At 37.3% G+C, this 7,431-nt stretch overlaps 1 long non-coding RNA gene across 1 annotated transcript in view; it reads left to right on the top strand.

Annotated features, from left to right (window-relative positions):
- Positions 1-6,595, top strand: part of LOC126284416 (uncharacterized) — a 110,962-nt gene extending 104,367 nt beyond the window's left edge. Inside the window, exon 3 of the long non-coding RNA XR_007551478.1 lies at positions 6,434-6,595. This is a non-coding gene — a long non-coding RNA (uncharacterized LOC126284416). The remainder of the gene's footprint in view (positions 1-6,433) is intronic.
- The last annotated feature ends 836 nt before the right edge of the window (positions 6,596-7,431 follow it).

Here is a 7,431-nt window from a genome sequence, read left to right on the forward strand (position 1 = left end):
GTTATTACTGTACTAACACTTCACATTTGCAATGATTTTTCTCATGTTTATATTAACCAGTGATTTTGCAACCTTAATCACTTAAATATGTTGCCTAGAAAAATGTATTCCTGAAATTTCATTTGTCTACAGTTATTATTTCTTGGTGTTGGAACTTCTTATCCATCAGTTGACTGTTACTACCAGTTCCACAAAACCTCATTTTATCTTGATGGATACTGTGATTTACACAATCAAACAGCTGAGACAGGTAACAAAAAATGCCAACCTGTGATGTTATGTAGGATAATGTAAATAGGTCAGAGTGTTAGTTGCTGTTGTGAGCTTTGCTTCTCCATGAAAACTATTGTACACGGCCATTATTGAAAAGAAATTGTTTCACTACTATGGCAGACTCAAAAGAGCAAAATACTCCTATTAGGATATAACTTTCCAGCTGTTTATGGCAGCTTATGCTCCATAATGTTCATTTGACCGAAACTAGTAGTGAACCGAATTGCGCAGATGAAAGTCCACGATGAATTTTTAACAATTATTTTCAAGCTGAATATCCCCATCTGCAAACATACATAGATTAAAAACATACCTGTAACCTGAGATTGATCATGTATATCCCCTCCATTTGAATCAACAATGATGCTATTCTGTTCTCTGGCCTGCTGTCCTGTCCCTCATTTCACTATGTTCCACATAGGACTACATTCCATATGGATTATGTCTGTTGTTGCAATGATTTTTGATGTAAGGAGCACATTTATTGATTTTCAAATGACTTTCTTGGTCATTTTGAGTCATTTTTGGAGTATGCAACTACTGCAGGATTTTTACCTGTTCTTGCCAACAGATACATTTCTCTCCTCCTTTCACAATATGCTTTAAACCAGCTGGTGATCCATGTTTCTTTACTTGGATGTTTAATGTCCTTTCTGATTATTTTACAAGGAAAGGTGTCCTTAAACAATGATATGACTTTATCATGGAATAAATTAAATTTTATTTCAGCATTTAATTCACTATAAATTGTATCCAAGGTGTGGTGTGCATACTGGAAGACCTTCGGTATACACACCATCTGATTATTTGACTTGTCACTCTAACGAAGTAGGCGAGTGTCAGCAACATGACTCGTGGTCCTATCATGGCGTGTTTATCTTCTGCCATTAGGTCAGATGATAGGAATGCCATTTGCATGCTTAGAGTAGCAGATTGACGGTGACCAACTTTAAACAGAACTTGATTAATTTTCACACACATTTATTAAAATAATAACAAGCATAAACATTACTTAACTTGATTCTGGAGGCTATTTACAATTGACAATCTGAAGTTCTTTTGGTCTTGGTAAGTTAATCTTTTTCTCACATATCTCTGATACTTGACAAAGTGTCTATACATTTATCTTCATGGCTAAGTACAGGATTATGGTAATCTTATTAGGCGCAGACTGAAACTTGACTATAGGCTGGTGCAGACAAATGCAGACTGGTACACACCGGTGTAGACAAATGCAGGCTGACTAATTGGAGGTCTGTACACTCGTTATAATACCTCATGCATTTAGGTATCACTGCGCGTGTGTGATCCGCGAGGAGAAAAGGTTCTACATTAGCAGCAATCTCATTGGCTGCATTACATATTAATACGCGGATCAGCAGAAGCAGAATTTGGTCCATCTCTAAGGCAGTGCCATCTCGTAGTGCAAAAATGGACAAGCGCTGCGCCTACGCTGTTGTGTGGCAAAGTTGTGTATGCACTGGCTACGCGGAACTATGTACACAACAAAACTATTCTTAAAATTTGTTGTCTCAGAATTATTAATTATTATAACTGAGGAGAATAAACGGTAAGGCACTACCATGTATATCTTAACTAACTGTGCATCATGATCATAGAGTGTACAGTAATTTTCTTGTGTGGAGCTTCATCAAAGAAAACATTATCAATTATCAAACATTATTCTAGGCCTACTGTCTTTATGCAGTCATTTTGGAAATTTAATTATTGATATCAAACTGTGAATACCAAATAAAGTTTCCAGATGACTTTTTCTATATTCACAAAATACACAATGAAATAATCACAGACTGTTAAATGCTTCTTGTTGTCTCATAGATAGCATGATAGGAATCCACATGCCCCACAAACAGATCAAAATTGCCCAGTAGAAATCTGTATACAGATACAATTAAGGCTGAACTATTATTTGGTATTATTGCATAAGCACTCAATTCTACATGTTGATTTCTATAGAATCTATTCATTTCAATGTTTTTGAACTTGTGTTCTGCCTTTACATAATTATATAGAATCTTATCCTTCATGCACATTAGTTCTACATAAGTAAGATGCCAGAGTGCAACCTTTATATATAACTGCTTTAACTGTGATGTCATTTAGTGTTCAGATAGGTACAAAACACAGCTCTCACAAACTTTTTGAAGCAGATGAGGATCCCTTTTACCTTATTACTCAGTCCTCTAATGTCCTGATGAAGGAGCTAACATTATTTTTCTCTGCATTGTTAAACATTTGCATTGATGGACTGTTTCAGGAGTTCTTGGTAGAATATTTTATACATTATCAATGAAAACACATGAGACACCAATGAAATATTCTACAATATTGTAGAATACTAGTAACTTCCTTCACAAAAGGTGCATGACTCTTTTGCTAACCTAAAACAGCACCCCACTGACACTAATAACCACAGGGATTTTGCTTTGCATGACTTTGGACCCTCACACATAACTTTCAAGGTCAGTAAGTTTATCAAGCTTTTGGAGACAGTGGCTCCTTCTTCTGGCAGAAGAGTTGAAGGGGAAAAATGAGGGGTGAAGGGAAAGGACTGGAGAGATTAAGGGAAAGGGATACAGTTTAGAAAAGTCATCGAGAAACCAAGTTGTGGTTGACTTTTGTAAACTGTACCCCTTTCCTGTTTGCCTTACAGAGCACCCGTAATGGTAGTTTTATTCAGGGCACCACCCTGTCTGGAAGGTGAATCTTTATCAAGAAGTGATCACCAATAAAAGTCATCAACCACTTTCCACTGAGCAGTGTGCATGTGGGATGGAGAGCACAGAGAAAGATAAAGAGGAATGAACGACCCTAATGCATTGCTGCAGTGCATGCTCCACCCTCTGTTCAGGTCTGTGTTGTTTACAAAAACAGTCACTCCTTCTACAACCTTCTCTGTCCTAAGGTCATATTTTTTTGTGGCAGCCACAACCATGTAGACCAAGTGTGTCATGTAGTTTAAAATTTATCTGCTGAAATCTTACACACTTTTGTCTTCCCTGATCTAATAGTCATAGACCACCCACATGTACCCAAAACCAATTGGTTTTCCACTGTAGTATAAAAGCCGCCTTCGCAGTGAGGTTTTTCAGCTGTTTCCCCATTGTTATTCCTCCTTGATGGGGAGTCTGCAACGAGGGAGGTTGAGAGGAAGTTGCTGATCTCCAAGCAGACATTGACATTGATACCACCTATAACATGGTCATCATTTGATCCATCACATAGGATGATCGCATAGCCTGATGGTTTTGGATCTGCTTTCTCCAGCCTGTTGTTTTTCATCCTCAGGTTCAAGTTTTGGGACATTGATAAGACTGTTTTAACAGATTTTTTCTGTTTCTCTCTGCCCTGAAGGTGTATTATTCTTCCCAAAATTATGTTCTGCAGCCACTATTGTTTCAGTTGTAAGTGGAAAGTTAGAGGGTACATATACAACTGCCGGTTGGGCTCTTTTGAGCTGTTAGTGTCTGGTTGCCACTACACGTGAGGCAATACTGTCCCTACGACTTATCTTAGAAGCTATCTTAAGGAAGGGCAAACCTACGTTTCTAACATGTATAGACTTAAAGAAAGCTTTTGACAGTGTTGACTGGAATACTCTCTTTCACATTCTGAAGGTAGCAGGGGTAAAATACAGGGAGCGAAAGGCTATTTACAATTTGTACAGAAACCAGATGGCAGTTATAAGAGTCGAGGGACATGAGAGGGAAGCAGTGGTTGGGAAGGGAGTGAGACAGGGTTGCAGTCTCTCCCCAATGTTATTCAATCTGTATATTGAGCAAACAGTGAAGGAAACAAAAGAAAAATTTGGAGTAGGTATTAAAATCCATGGAGAAGAAATAAAAATGTTGAGGTTCGCCGATGACATCGTAATTCTGCCAGAGACAGCAAAGGACTTGGAAGAGCAGTTGAACGGAATGGATAGTGTCTTGAAAGGAGGATATAAGATGAACATCAACAAAAGCAAAACGAGGATAATGGAATGTAGTTGAATAAAGTCGGGTGATGCTGAGGGAATTAGATTAGAAAATGAAACAATTAAAGTAGTAAAGGAGTTTTGCTATTTGGGGAGCAAAATAACTGATGATGATGGTCGAAGTAGAGAGGATATAAAATGTAGACTGGCAATGGCAAGGAAAGCGTTTGTGAAGAAGAGAAATTTGTTAACATCGAATATAGATTTATGTATCAGGAAGTCGTTTCTGAAAGTATTTGTATGGAGTGTAGCCATGTATGGAAGTGAAACATGGACTATAACTGGTTTGGACACTAAGAGAATAGAAGCTTTCGAAATGTGGTGCTACAGAAGAATGCTGAAGATTAGATGGGTAGATCACATAACTAAAGAGGAAGTATTGAATAGGATTGGGGAGAAGAGAAGTTTGTGGCACAACTTGACCAGAAGAAGGGATCCGTTGGTGGGACATGTTCTGAGGCATCAAGGGATCACCAATTTAGTATTAGAGGGCAGCGTGGAGGGTAAAAATCGTAGAGGGAGACCAAGAGATGAATATGCTCAGCAGATTCAGAAGGATGTAGGTTGCAGTAGGTACTGGGAGATGAAGACGCTTGCACAAGATAGAGTAGCATGGAGAGCTGCATCAAACCAGTCTCAGGACTGAAGACCACAACAACAACAACAAATAAAAGTGTTACCCAAAGTAGGATAACAAGAAGTATTTGTGATAAAAAAGTCAATCAGGCACAATGAGAAAAAAATAAATATTTTTAAAAGTAAAACAATGTCATTATCTAAGCTAATGAAATATAATATAAAAGCTTTTATCTGTTAAGTAATACAGAGAGATGCTGTGTTAGATAATGGAATTGGTTTACTGTTGTAGATGTGATTTTGTGTAGCCAGTTTTGTAAAAAAGGAACACAGCATGGATTTTTATCATTATATGATTTACGATGATGTAGCAATGAATCAATGGCAATGGAATAAGGAATCAAATGGTTCAAATGGCTCTGAGCACTATGTAACTTAACTTCTGAGGTCATCCGTTGCCTAGAACTTAGAAATAATTAAACCTAACTAACCTAAGGACACCACACACATCCATGCCCGAGGCAGGATTTGAATCTGCGACTGTAGCAGTCCCTCAGCTCCAGACTGTAGTGCCACTCCGGCCGGCAGTAAGGAATCAAAAAAATGCTCTAACATAAATGAAGTGACAAAACATGGTAAACATGAGTTATATTATATGCAATAGTGGCAACAAGGATCCATAACTTATTCCAGTCTTTATAGTATTTTGTGTTTGCCAATACACTCTTTCAGTTGACAAGGTTTGTTAGGAAAACTATTTAATGAAAACACAGGCATAAGCAAATAATAAAATAAAGTACATAAAGGTAAATATGATTACAATATGGTACAATATCTAAGTGTGTTGAGGTAATGTTTAGTACTGTATGTGTAATTTATGGCACTTTACATAATAAATTAGTCTCCGACAGATGGTTAACAAAATACTACTACATAGTTTATTTTCTATTATGTTGAAAATTTCGTATTTATATCTTTGGTACTAGCAGTTTCATGTAATCATGCACTGAAAGAAAATATGTTCTGATAATTGGCCAATTACAGTAAAGTAAATGTGGATGATCTGATAGAAACAATCATAGTAAAATCATAATTTCCAAAAACAATCAGTAAAATTTAATAAAACTAGTAGTTGTTAGTTTAAACGAAAGGGACTTGAAGAACAGCTTCCACATCATTTTGAACCCATTTATCCAAAATTTTGCGCCATTGGCCTTGCTGTGGGGAATACATTGCATCGCATCAGATTAATAAAGTTAAGCTGTGTGAAGTGTGGCGAGCATTTTGATCAGGAAAACTGACAAAGGCTGGAAGAATGCTGTGCTGACTCCACACACCTCCATATATGCATTGGACAATGCCTTTAGGCTGATGATGCTGCAATGGTTGGTTGGTAGTGTTGGGTCTTCCACAGCATGTTTAGATGGAGTTTAGTTTTTGTTCATTATTTTGTAAAAAGCTTTTATATATAACTGAAATCTTGTATTTCATACATAATTGGATTTTAATCATTTTTCAAAGGCTTAGAAGTAAGGTGTATTGCTTTACTAATACAGGATGTTTTATGTATTTCTCCATGTTCTCCAGGTAAATGTGTGCTGAGAAAAAGTGAAACTGAGAACACTGACAGCAGTACCTCAGCCAAACTCTGGGCCTTGAAAATGAGAGGACAGAGTTCACAATGAAGTGTACATTTAAAGAGAATTCAGCTGGACAGTGAGCCATAAAAATTTTGAAAAGTCAACAAGAATTTATGGAAAAATAGTTATAAAATAAATCATGTTTGCTTCAAAATTTCTATTATGTTAATATATATGTTTGTCTGCAAAATGCTATAGTACCTCTGTAGGTTTAGTATTCTGATGATGAAATTAGTGTGGTATTGTACTACACGTATTCTCAATGTTTTGGATGTTATGTAATGTGGCATCGATAGTTACGATGCCACAACGTTGGTGCACGCTCTTGTAAGTTGGCACTACAAGAGAAGACTAACTACAACAACCACAGCGCCCTCTGGCTGACACTGTAGAGCTCAGTGAGTGTCATCTTGATTTCTGGCCCTTTTTCATCAAGAGCAGATGGCCTGGAAATATTGCTTCTCCTAAAAAGTGGGCTAGCTTGCTATTGAGACTTTGTATTAATTACATTCTGTTAGAGTTTGAACAGCAGTGAGTATTTGTTAGTTTTCAGATTATACAGAACAGGCATCCTAACTTCACAGGATTTAGACATGGACTATGGCTTCACACCTATGTGCTCATCCTAGCCAAAGTTATGTATGCATTTGATATTCAATTGTGTTTTTGACTCTATTAAAAGTCTTAAAGTTACAATCAGTATCGAAGTGCTTCACCTCTCCTGTTCCTACTCGATTAATTCACTCTTGGCCTATAAAATGGCTCTGAGCACTACAGGGCTTAACATCTACGGTCTCAGTCCCCTAGAACTTAGAACTACTTAAACCTAACTAACCTAAGCACAGCACACAACACCCAGTCATCACGAGGCAGAGAAAATCATTAACCCCACCGGGAATCGAAGCTGGGTGTAGAAAGCGAAAACGCTACGACACAATGATGAGC

The sequence above is a fragment of the Schistocerca gregaria genome, chromosome 8 (assembly GCF_023897955.1).
Source record: "Schistocerca gregaria isolate iqSchGreg1 chromosome 8, iqSchGreg1.2, whole genome shotgun sequence".
Taxonomy (NCBI): domain Eukaryota; kingdom Metazoa; phylum Arthropoda; class Insecta; order Orthoptera; family Acrididae; genus Schistocerca; species Schistocerca gregaria.